Below are 13,808 nucleotides of genomic sequence, written 5' to 3'. Positions count from 1 at the left end.
AGACACAGACTACAGAACTGTAGCCAAAGCTTTTAGGGCTGCAGGGGCGGGCGCCTGAGAGGGAGGGAGCACAGCAGAGGCAAGGGCTGAAGGATGAGGCCAGGGTGAAAAGACACACGGAAGGAAGAGACTAAACCTGGTTTCAAAACTCCACTTGCTATACCCCCATCAGTCTCTGGCATCAGTCTCTCCAAAGGGTTTATTGAGCACCAACTGAAGCCCCCCACCAGTATGCCAGAAAGTCTCCAAAGGGCCATAAGGCAGAAGGGAGCCTCCTCCTCCTCCACATACTCACCAGATATCCCCGACACTGCCTGGAGCAGAAGCAACCCTGTGAGGCTGGTGGCCATGATGCCTCCCCTGCGCAGGGGCTTGTGACACTCCTGAGAACAGAATGAGGAGTGTTTGGAAGGCAAGCCCCTCCCCACCCCTCAGCCACACTCCTGGCAGAGCTCAGCTGCCTGTGGGTGCCTGAGGCCTAGTCTCCCACCTTTCTCAGGATGGGACAAGTCCCCAGAGCTGGGTGCAGCCCTCCCTCCAAGCTCTCTGCTAGAGGCAGCTCTGACCACCCAGCCAGGAAATCTTCTCTATCCCTCTTCCTACCCATTTCTCCCTGGATCCATCCCTCCCTCCCTCCGTCTGTTCCTCCATCAAAGAGCCATGATGGCTAGGTCTGTCATTCATTGAATGCCGGAGCCTGGCTGGCCAGGATTCCAGAAGCAACATGGCAAGACCAGTTGGGAGTCCTGGTCCACTCACCTCTTTGGGAGGATTTGAAAGCTCCATCTTCTCAGTGTCACCAGATGAGAAGACTGCAGGGTTCCCAGAGCCTTGGAGGGATAGAGGATCCACTAAATAAAAACAGGGATGCAGGTGCCTGCGGTAGCTATAGACACTGGGTTAGCCCTGCGGGTTAATTCCGGTGTAATGGAGTGGATCATGTGATAACTATGAGAGTCACATGACACAGGAAGTGAGGCAACAGCGACCATACTTGTAAAGGGCGACTAGCTTCCTCCAGGCTGTTGGTGATTATAGGCCCTGTGAAATTCTGAAAGGTATGTGTGGATGACAACTTTAGGAAGAATCTAGATTAAAATCTGAGTGAAAGATTCAGTAGAGGCTCCTGAAACCCAGGGAACAGGAAACACAGCAGGCATATGCTTTCTTAAGGAAAACATTTAAAGTAACGCTAATAAAATGATACTAATAAAAGGGGTTCACTGTGCAAAACCCTGAGGCCATGGAATGATTAACACATTTGCCTTATAGAGGCTCATGAGGCTGGAGAATCAAACACTCACGCAGATATTTATAGATAAAGATGAAAACAGTTACAGTGTGCATGGAAGGCCCCTTCGTGGTGGCAAGGTGTGCAGAAGGCATCATCCACGAGAGGAGGGTGGTTATGAACCAGCTAGGAGGATGGGCCTTGGGCAGAGCGACAGATGTCATCTCTCTGAAGTGAGAGAGTCGTTAACATGATGGCTCTCGAGGCCTTGTTTCATCATCAGATGCAGATTTATCTGTGGAGAACAAAGTTAATGTTCTTCTTTTCTCACAGGACAGGGAGATTGTGTAGAGCAGTTCAGAAACTGGAAAGTGTTGTACTGAGCTATATCCTCAGTGGACCTGAGAGGGCGGTTTGTCCATGATGTTGCCTCACGCACCTCGCTCGTCACATATGATTTAGTGGGAGTGACACACACAATTAGGACCTGACCAACTCCAGTTCTTGGAGCCTATTTCCTCATGAGGCAACACCACAAGCTCACAGGGTCCTTACTGGAATGAGTGAGATAAGCACAGTATAGAAGGCACTAGGGAACCACTTGCTTGTTTTTTGTGTCTTTTTGGTTCTTTCATCGTCTCAGTGAAGTCTCTCCTGACATTCTCCAGGCAAAACTGGTTATTTCTTCGTGCACCCACTTCAGTGTAATCTCAGTGAGAGAATTGGGTTTGATCATCCTGGTTCCACCATTTACCGGCAGTGTGACCTTCCATAAATTACTTAATCACTCCAGGCCTCTGTTTCTCATCTATAAAAGGGGAATGATAACTCCCACCTCCTAGAATTGTTGTGAGGTCCAAGTATCATGATGTATATGTCTAGGACACTTGCTTGGCATCAACTATCGCAACAAGTTAAGTCTGTGTTTATGGAGGGAACTTGGAGTTCCTTAAAGGAAAGGCTTACTCATTCTACATAGATGGCCTGGCACAGAATGAGTAGGTGACAAATTGTTGAATTGAATCGAACCATCATTATCTGCCACATCCGGACTTCCTGTTTTTCCAGGAAATGTTGTGCAGGGCTTGTTCTTGGGGAGGCGGGCAGGTGATATCTACCACCTTACTTCCCTCCAGTTTATTCATTCCACAAATATTTATTAAGCACATACTCTATTTGCCCCTGTCTGCTGTCCTGGGTTCAGAGCCCCCCTCACTTTCCTAGTTCCCTCCACAGGCACAGAGTATCTTATTCTTTTCATGCTTCAGTTTGTAAAATTTTTCCAGAGAGGACACATTTCCTCCTTCAAATTTCCCCCCAGCATGTGATTTGCCCTGGAGGCTCTACTATAAGAAGGGCTGGTGTTTGCTGAGAACTTGCTCTGTGAGACTGTGTGTGTGTGTGTGTGTGTGTTGCTTCATTTTGTTCTTACCAGCAGACACTATTATTTCCCCTATTTTAAAGATTTATTTTATTTAGTTATGCATACAAGAGCTGGGGTGTAGGCCAGAGTTGTGGCGGGGGTGGGGGGGTGGAGTCTGAGAGGATTCACCAGAGACAGAGTGAGGAGCAGAACAGGAGACTGACTGAAATACACTGCTGAGGGGAGCAGGGGTGAGACAGGAGAGGTCTGCTGCGCCATGTGGGTTAGCACTCTGGCCAGGGATCGAACTTGTGCTGCAGTGGCTGCCTATAGATTGACAGTGCTGAGATTTAACCCTTCATGCCATCAGGGAGGCCCTTCCTCCATTTTATTTTATTTTTTAAGATTTGTTTATTTATGCATATAAGAGCTGGAGTATAGGCCAGAGGTGTGGGGGGTGGGGGTGAGAGGATTCACCAGAGATAGAGTGGGGAACAGAACAGGCAGACTGACCAAAGTACACTGCTGAGAGGAGCAGCGGGCAAGTGAGGAGAGGTCTGCTGTGCCATGTGGGTAGCTTCCTGGCCGGCTGGGGATCGAACTCATACTGCAGAGCTTGCAGATAGCTTCATAGGTTGCGTCTTGACCCCTTGCGCCACCAGGGAGGCCCCCTTCCTCCATTTTAGACATGAGGAACCTAAGATTCTAAAATGGCATTAATTGTTCCATGACTACTCAGTAGCAGATCCTGGATTCCTACCAAGAATCCTGCGACACACGTCACGGATTTATTGAGCGCATCCGTGTGCCAAATGCTATGCTTGGTGCTGGTTATTTTCCAAAGCTGCTGTATTGGTCTGCGTTGTTTGTTTTGTATTGTTTTAAGATTGTCCCTTGTTTTTATAGAGTGCTTTACCTGCTCAAGATGAAGCCCAGGGCCTCCCTGGTGGCACAAGGGGTTAAGATGCAGCACTATGAAGATATCCGCAGCCACTGCAGCACGAGTTCAATTCCCGGCCAGGGAGCTGACCCACATGGTGTAGCAGACCTCTCCTGTCTCACCCGCTGCTCCCCTCAGCAGTGTATTTTAGTAGATCTGCCTGTTCTGTTCCCCACTCTGTCTCTGCTGAATCCTCTCACCCACACACCTCTGGCCTGTACCCTAATTCTTGTATGCATAAATAAATAAATCTTTTTTTTTTTAAAATGAAGCCCAAGTTGACTTCTGAAGTGAAGGCTACATGGGAACATTTCTGTGTTGTGTTCTCCAAAGGCATTGGTCAGGGGACACTGTGTCAACAATGAAACAAAATCCATAACTCCCAGGATAGGCAAAATGGTATGGTTTTCATTTGGAGATGTGTATCTCTGAAATTCACTCTATCATCCTGGGAGACCTCCTCAACCCAACAGCCTCAGCAGCACCCCCTTTTCAGAGCAAGTGTGTTCTAACATATCCTTTACTATTCTGAAATGAATATACAGATAAACTAACTTACACACATCATATGACACCATAAATATAGTGGCCTTTTTTTTAAAGATTTATTTTATTTATTTATACATATAGGATCTGGGGCATAGGCCAGAGCAGTGGTGGGGGAGGGGTGAGAGGATTCACCAGAGATGGAGCAGAACAGGCAGAGGATCTACTGACATACACTGCTGAGGGGAACACCGGGCGAGACAGGAGAGGTCTGCTGCACCATGTGGGTTGCTAGCTGGCTGGGGATGGAGCTTGTGATGCAGTAGCTGCCAATAGCTTCATAATGTTGACACTTAAGCCCTTGTGCCACCAGGGAGGCCCAATATAGTGGCCTTAATTGGAATGGAAAGGAAAAATAATGAAACTATTTTTTATTTTCATTTATTTTTAAAGATTATATTTATTTATACATACAAGAGCTGGGGTGTAGGCCAGATGTGGGGGTGGGGTGAGAGGATTCACCAGAGACAGAGTGGGAAGCAGAACAGATGGATCTACTGAAATATGCTGCTGAGGGGAGCAGTGGGCGAGACAGGAGAGGTCTGCTGTGCCATATGGGCTGCTGGCCAGGGATAGAATTCATGCTGCAGTGGCTGTGGATAGCTTGATAGCGCTGAGACTAACCCCTGCACCCCCATGGAGGCCCAGACCTTGCACTAATTTAAATGGAATAAATTAAGATCTGGTAGATGTAAAATTAGCCCATGAATTAATAAATAATTTCAATAAGTGATTTACAGCATATGTCATTTTTAGAATACGTAATTATCGTGCTGTGAAACAAAATAAATGATAAATTGAAATGTTTAAACGTAATCTAGGAGTAAGATTCAGTGCATTCCACATGTCTCCACAAATTTAATATTTGATTCTAAGTCTTGGCAATTCAATATGGAAAAGGACAGTCTTTAACAAATGGTGCTGAGACAACTGGATGACCACATGCCAAAAGATACATTTACCTTAGTCTGTGACCAAAACTAAAGCAAAGTGGGTTATGGACTTAACTGTCAGAGCTAAAACTATAGAAATCCTGGAAGAAGGCATAGGATTGAATCTTTGTGAACATGGGTTGGATGATGGTCTCTTATTCTTTATATATTTTTTTAGGCTGCAATAAACATTTATCATCTCATATAGCTTCTGTGGTTCGGGAATTCAGAAGTGGCTTGACTGGATGGGTCAGATTTGAGGTTTCCATGAGATTGTAGCCTAGACTGTAGCAGTCATCAGCTTGACTGGGCTGAGCCTCTGCTTCCAAGACAAGACACTAACTAACACAGATGGTGAACAGAATCTGACTGTTGGCAGGAGGCCTTTTAGTTCCTCACCACGCCACCTTACCTGTAGTGCTGCTTGAGTAATCTCACAACATGGCAGCTGGATTCCTCCAGAGTGAGATTCCTCCAGACACGAGAGATCAAGGCAAAGCCAGTGTCCTAGCCTCAGAAGTCACATATCGTCATATCTACAATATCCTATGGTGATACAGTTGGTGAAGGAATACACAGAGGTGTCAACGCTGGCCACTTGGGGCCAGCTAGTAGACAACCTACCACACTGTCTGCTGGCCCCCAATACGTCATGTTGCTCCTAGATATAAATACTGTTACCCTCTCCTAAGTCTCCAGAAAGTTCATCTTATAACAGAATCTCAACATTATGCAACAGTATCTTACATATGACTCCAAAACACAAGTGACAGAAGAAAACAAAGAGAAACTGAATTTTATCAAAACAAAAAATGTTGGGTCTCCCTGGTGCACAGGGGTTAAAGTCTCAGCACTATCAAGCTATCCGCAGCCACTGCACCATGACTTTAATCCCCACCCAAGGAGCTGAACCACATGGCACAGCAAACCTCATCTGTCTCATCAGCTGCTCTCCTTAGCAGTGTATTTCAGTCAATTGCCTGTTCTGCTCCCCACCCTGTCTCTGGTGAATCCATTCACCCCCGCACCTCTGGTCTGCATCCCAGCTCTTGTATGCATGAATAAAAAAAAAAATCTTTTAAAAACAATGGACAGGGCCTCCCTGGTGGCGCAAGGGGTTAAGCACTGCACTATGAAACAAACCACAGCCTCTGCAGCACGAGTTTGATCCCCGGCCAGCCAGGAAACAACCCACATGGCGAGGCAGACTTCTCCTGTCTTGCCTGCTGCTCCCCTCAGCAGTGTATTTCAGTCCTTCTGCCTGTTCTGTTCCCCACTCTGTCTCTGGTTAATCCTTTTACCTCTCCGTATCTCTGGCCTGTACCCCAGCTCTTGTATGCATAAATAAATAAATCCTTAAAAAAAAAAACAACAGGGCCGGGCCTGCCTGGTGGCGCAGCGGTTGAGCACTGGGTTGCGAAGCTACCCGCAGCCTCTGCAGTGCCTGTTCGATCCCCGGCCACCGGGCGAGGGTCCCACATGGCATGCAGACCTCTCCTGCCACCCGCTGCTCCCCTCAGCAGTGTATTTCGGTCAGTCTGCCTGTTCTGCTCTCCGCTCTGGCTCTGGTGAATTCTCTCACCCTCCCACGCTTCTGACTGTACCCAGTGCTTGTATAAATAAATAAATCTTTTTTTTTTTTAAATAGTGCCGTTCTTTAAAAAACAAACAAACAAACAAACACAACAGGGCCTCCCCTGGTGGTCCAGGCTCTTGAGCGCAGCACTGTGAAGCTGTCTGCAGCCTCTGCAGCGCTGGTTCGATCCCCGCCAGCCAGAGAGGGTCCCATATGGTGCAGCAGACCTCTCCTGTCGTGCCCGCTCCTTTCCTCAGCAGTGTATTTCATCAGTCTGCCTGTTCTGTTCCCCGCTCTATCTCTGGTGAATCCTCTCATCCCCACCCCCCCGCGAATCTGGCCTGTACCCAGGTTCTTGTATAAATAAATAATCTTTTTTTTAAAAAAAACCAACAGTGGACAGAGGGTTTCAATAGATGAATCTCCAAAGATGATATACAGATGGCCGACATGCACATGAAAAGATGCTCAACGTTAGTCATTAAGGAAATGCAAATCAAAATAACCATGAGATACTACTTCATATGCACTAGGATGACTATAATCAAAAAACCAACAATAGAGCCTCCCTGGTGGCACAGCGATTGAGCACTAGGCTGCAAAGCTGCCCGCAGCCTCTGCAGCACCGGCAAGGGTCCCATATGGCGCATAGACCTCTCCTGCCACGCCTGCTGTTCCCCTCAGCAGTGTACTTCGTCAGTCTGCCTGCTCTGCTCCCTACTCTGGCTCTGGTGAATTCTCTCACCCTCCCGCGCTTCTGACTGTACCCAGTGCTTGTATAAATAAATAAATAAATCTTTAAAAAAAAAAAAAAGACCAACAATAGCAAGTGTTGGCAGGGATGCATGGTAACCCAAATGCTCGCTCATGTTACTGGTGGTAATGTAAAATGGTGCAGTCATTTTGGAGAACCACTGGGAAGTTCCTCAACATGTTAAACAAAGAGTTAACATATGGGGCCCCCCTGATGGCGCAAGGGGTTAAGTACCACACTATGAAGCAATCCCCAGCCTCTGAAGCACGAATTCTATCCCTGGCAGGCCAGGGAGCCACCCACATGGCTCAGGAGACCTCTCCTATCTTGCCTGCTGCTCCCCTCGGCAGTGTATTTCAGTCCGTCTGCCTGTTCTGCTCCCTGATCTGTCTCTGGTGAATCCTCTCACCCTCCCGCACATCTGGACTGTACCCCAGATCTTCTAAGCAAAAATAAATAAAAATAAATCTTTAAAAAAAAAAAAAGACTTAACATATGACCCAGCAGTTCCACTTCTTTTTTTTTTTCCCCACTTTATTTTAAGATTTATTTATTTATTTATACAAGCACTGGGTACAGGCCAGATGCACGGGAAGGTGAGAGGATTTACCAGAGACAGCGGGGAACAGAACAGGCAGACTGACGAAATATACTGCTGAGGGGAGCAGCCGGAAAGACAGGAGAGGTCTGCTGCGCCATGTGGGATTCTCACCGGCCAGCTGGGATCGAACCCGCGCTGCAGAGGCTGTGGATAGCTTCACAGTGTGGCGCTCAACCGCCTTTGCCACCAGGGAGGCCCCAGCAATTCTACTTCTAAGTGTCTACTTAACAGAAATGAAAACCTATATCCACAGACTTGCACATGAATGTTTATACCAGCATTATAAATGGAAGCAACCTAAATGCCCATTAATTGGTAATTGAATAAACAAATTGTAGTATTTTCAGCCAGTAAAACTGCTTTGCTAATTCCATTAAGATCGGGAACAAGACAAGGATGTCCACACTCACCACTGCTTTTCAATATAATACTGGAAGTCCTAGCCAGAGCAATAAGACAAGAGAAAGACATCCAAGGAATCCAAATAGGAAAAGAAGTCAAGCTATCACTATTTGTAGATGATATGATAATATACATAGAGAACCCCAAAAACTCCACAGAAAAACTAATTCAACTCATCAATCCGTTCAGTAAAGTGGCAGGATACAAAATCAACACGCGAAAGTCAGTAGCCTTCCTATACACAAACAATAAATCTGAAGAAGAAGAAATAATAAAAACCATCCCTTTTATTATTGAAACAAAAAAAAATCAAATATTTGGGAATAAATCTAACAAAAGAGGTAAAGGACCTATACAAAGAAAACTATAAAACACTGTTAAAAGAAATAGAAGAAGACACAAAGAAATGGAAAGACATCCCCTGCTCATGGATTGGAAGAATAAACATTATTAAAATGGCCATCCTGGGCCTCCCCGGTGGCGCAGTGGTTGAGCGCTGGGTTGCGAAGCTGCCCACGGCCTCTGCGGCGCCAGTTTGATCCCCGGCTGCTCCCCAGCCACCAGAGGAGGGTCCCACATGGCACGCAGACCTCTCCTGCCGCCCGCTGCTCCCCTCAGCAATGTACTTTGGTCCGTCTGCCTGCTCTGCTCCCCGCTCTGGCTCTGGTGAATTCTCACCCTCCCGCGCTTCTGACTGTACCCAGTGCATGTATAAACAAAACAAATAAATAAATAAAACATGCCTCTATAAAATGGCCATCCTACCAAAAGCAATATACAGATTCAATGCTATTCCAATCAAAATCTCAATGTCATTCTTCAAAGAAATAGAACAATTATTGATGAAATTCATATGGAATCACAAAAAACCCCGAATAGCCAAAGCTCTCCTGAAAAAAAAAGAAGGGAATGGAGGCATCACACTCCCAGACTTCAAACTATACTACAAAGCCATAATCATCAAAACTGCATGGTATTGGAACAAGAACAGACATACAGACCAATGGAATCGAATAGAAAATCCAGAAATAAACCCACAGATTTATGGTCAACTAATCTTTGACAAAGGAGCAAAGACTATGCATTGGAGCAAAGAAAGTTTGTTCAATAAATGGTGCTGGGAAAACTGGGTCACTACATGCAAAAGAATGAAGCTTGACCACTACCTCACACCATACGCAAAAATCAACTCAAAATGGATTAAAGAACTAGACATAAGACCTGAAACCATAAAATACATAGAAGGAAATATAGGTGAAACACTACGTGATTTGCACATCAAAGACATCTTTACAGACACATCACCCAAAGCAGTGATAGTGAAGGCAAAGATAAACAGCTGGGACTACATCAAATTAAAGAGCTTCTGCATAGCAAAAGAGACAATAACAAAAACAAAGAGAAACCCCACCGACTGGGAGAACATTTTTGCACACAACACTAATGATAAAGGACTGATCACAAAAATCTGCAAAGAGCTGATGAGACTCAACAACAACAAAGAAAATAATCTAATCAAAAAATGGGCAGAAGAGCTAAAAAGAAACTTCTCTGAAGAGGAAATGCAAATGGCCAACAGGCATATGAAAAAATGTTCAACATCACTTGTAATCAGGGAAATGCAAATTAAAACTACCATGAGATACCATCTTACACCAGTGAGAATGGCACATATTTAAAAAACTAGCAACAACAAGTGTTGGCGAGGGTGTGGAGAAAAAGGAACTCTTCTGCACTGTTGGTGGGAGTGCAAACTGGTCCAACCACTATGGAGAGCTGTGTGGAGATTTCTGGACCTACTAAACATAGAGCTTCCATATGATCCAGCAATTCCACTTCTAGGTTTTACCCAAAGGACACAGAAATATCAATTCCAAAGAACACCTGCACCCCTATGTTTATAGCAGCACTATTTACAATAGCTAAGCTTTGGAAACAGCCCAAATGCCCAAAAATAGATGACTGGATCAAGATGTGGTACATATATACCATGGAATATTACTCAACATTCAAAAAAGATAAACACATGCAATTTGCAGCAACATGGATGGCGCTGGAAGGGATCATGCTCAGCGAAATAAGCCAGAAAGAAAAAGAAAAATACCGGATGGTCTCACTCATAGCAGGAATCTAGAAAACTTAAATAAGGGACCAGGAAAATGAATAACTATAAGAAAGTGAAAATCAAAATCAACAAAAAACTATGAACCAGAGACACTTTTTGGGGTGTGGGGGGCGGGAGAGGGGGGATTGGGGTCAGAATGGGAGGATGCATTGTATGGGGAATATAAAAATAAAATTTATTATTTAAAAAAAAAGATTCCACATCAAATCACTGAAAGTATCTCAGGAAAAGCATATGCTTTTAAGCTTGATAATTTTTTCAACTTTGTAGAATAAAATCAATTAAAAAACTCAAAAAAAAAACTGCTTTGCTAGTATTAAAAGTGGGAAGTACAAGTACAGCAATAAAAAACAACAAAATATTGATGCATAGGATGACATGAATAAACCTTAAAAACGTGCCAAGTGAAAGAACCAAACACAAAAGACCACACACTGTATGAATCAACGTGTATGAAATTCTAGAATAGGCAAATCTATAAAGAGAGAAAATAAGGGCCTCCCCTGGTGGCACAGCAGTTGAGCGCTGGGCTGCAAAGCTGCTGGTTCAATCTCCGGGCGCAGGCGAGGGTCCCACATGGCGCGCAGACCTCTCCTGCCGCGTCTGCTGCTCTCCTCAGCAGTGTACTTCATCGGTCTCCCTGTTCTGTTCCCCGCTCTAGCTCTGGTGAATTCTCTCACCCTCCTGCACTTCGGACTGTACCTAGTGTTTGTATAAATAAATAAATAAATCTTTAAAAAAAATAAAATAAAATAAAGAGAGAAAATAAAACAGTGCTTGCCTGGAGCCAGGTTGGGTATGGGGAATTACTGTTGCACAATTCAGTAAATCTACTAGAATTCATTGAATTGTACACTGAATTAAACTAGTGAAAATTTTTATTTCATATTTGCAGTTGGTTGATTGGCTTTTGCAGGAACTGCACTACTGCATTGGAATTCTTTTCAACTAAATATATTACATATTGGAAACACTCTAATACACTGAGTAGACAGATGCAACAGTTTTTTTTGTTTGTTTGTTTTTGTTTTTTTAAAGATTTATTTATTTATTTATGCAAGCATTGGGTACAGTCAGAAGCGAGGGAGGGTGAGAGAATTCACCAGCGTCAGAGCGGAGAGCAGGCAGACTGACGAAGTACACTGCTGAGGGGAGCAGCGGGTGGCAGGCGAGGTCTGTCGCATCATGTGGGACCCTCGCCTGGCAGCCGGGGATCGAACCGGCGTTGCAGAGGCTGCGGGCAGCTTAGCAACCCAGCGCTCAACTGCTGCGTCACCGGGGAGGCCTGACAGATGCAATAGTTTTAAGACAAGATATTTTATATAAACTTCCTTCTCCATAATCATCTTTCCCTAAATTATTATTTACTGTTTTATTTTCTCTCTTTATTTTATTTCCCCCCCAAAAAAAAATTATTAAATCTTTTCTGCATTATTATAAAGTCCTGTGGTTTATATTTAATTTTATATTTGTATATGTTGTTGATCGAGACATTCATAAGTGAAGTGGAAGAAGACAATTTTCCATGTCTAGGGCTGTCCGGCACCTTATAGAACCACTACCTCTCAGGTCCTCCACCACTGTATCCTCCAAGTGTCTCCCATTCATAGTCCCCACTTAAGACGCAAGTTTCCAAAATGCCCTCTAGGGGGCAACTGAGAACCAGAACCCTAGGGGAGTTTCTTCAAATAGGGATGTGGCCACTAAGGACAAATGAGTTGGCCATGAGTGTGTTCCTCAGTCCCCTTTGCACAGCACTTTTAAAAGACTTAGCCAAGGGATGACAACTGGGGAAAACAAAAATAGTTTGGCTGACCCAGCACAGGCCTTCTGATCCCACTTCAGCCAGTTCTGTGCCAGGCTGTAGGCTTAGCTCTGGGAGCAACTCCAGCTTGGAGACTGGCAAATACCATGTCATATTCTCTTCTGTTCTTTAGGCCTCAAAACAATCCCCAAGGAAGGCACCCCCTCCAATCCCACTGTCAATATCCATGGGCTAGTCAGATACCCTCTCATTCTATGCACAGCAGATTGGGGACTCAAAATATACTAGAGGAATGAATGAATAAATTTTATAACGGGGCTGTCCTGGTGGCGCAGGGGTTAAGTCTCAGCAAGATCAAGCTATCGACAGCCACATGCCTCTGGCCTGTACTCCATTTCTTGTATGCGTAAATAAATAAATCTTTAAAAAAAAAAAGATTTATCTACTTATGCATACAAGAGCTGGGGTGCAGGCCAGAGATGCAGGGCGGTGAGAGGATTCACCAGAGACAGAGTGGGGAGCAGAACAGGCAGACTGACTGAAATACACTGCTGAGGGGAGCAGTGGGTGAAACAGGAGAGGTCTGCTGCGCCATGTGGGTCAGCTCCCTGGCCAGGGATCGAACGTGTATTGCAGTGACTGAGGATTGCTTCATAGTGCTGTGTCTCAACCCCTTGTGCCACCAGGGAGGTCCAGCATCCCCTTTAAAAGGAACAAATATGGGGCCTCCCCGGTGGCGCAGTGGGTTGAGCACTGCGCTGTGAAGCTGTCCACAGCCTCTGCAGCGCAGGTTCCATTCCTGGCCGGCTAGGGAGAAACCCACATGGCGTGGCAGACCTCTCCCGTCTCGCTCACTGCTCCCCTCAGCAGTGTCTTCGGTCCATCTGCCTGTTCTGCTCCCCGCTCTCTCTGGTGAAGTATCTCACCATCCTGCACCTCTGACCTGTACCCCAGTTTTGTATAAATAAATAAATCTTGGGCCTCCCCGGTGGCACAGCGGTTGAGCTCTGGGTTGCGAAGCTGCCCGCAGCCTCTGCAGCACTGGTTCGCTGCAGCACTGGTTCGATTCCCGGCTGCTCCCCGACCACCAGGGGAGGGTCCCGCATGGTGCGCAGACCTCTCCTGCAGCCCGCTGCTCCCCTCAGCAGTGTACTTCCACCCTTCTGCCTGTCCTGCTCCCCGCTCTGGCTCTGGTGAATTCTCTCACCTCCCATGCTTCTGACTGTACCCAGTGCTTGCATAAATAAATAAATAAATAAATAAATAAATAAATAAATAAATAAATCAAATCTTTAAACAAACAAATAAATAAATCTTAAAAAAAAAAAAAAAGGAACAAGTATGGGCCTCCCTGGTGGCACAGGGGTTAAAGTCTCAGTGCTATCTGATTGGGAAAAAATCTTTGCACTCCACCATTCAACTGAAAAGGGACTGATCACAAAGATATACAAAGAACTCACAGGGCTCAACAAAAACAAAATAAACAATCCAGTCAAGAAATGGGCAGAAGTACTCAAAAGACATTTCTCCAAAGAGGAAATGCAAATGGCCAACAGGCATATGAAAAAAATGT

Source organism: Talpa europaea (assembly GCF_964194135.1).
Source record: "Talpa europaea genome assembly, chromosome: 9".
NCBI lineage: Eukaryota > Metazoa > Chordata > Mammalia > Eulipotyphla > Talpidae > Talpa > Talpa europaea.
This window is presented reverse-complemented; position numbering follows the sequence as displayed.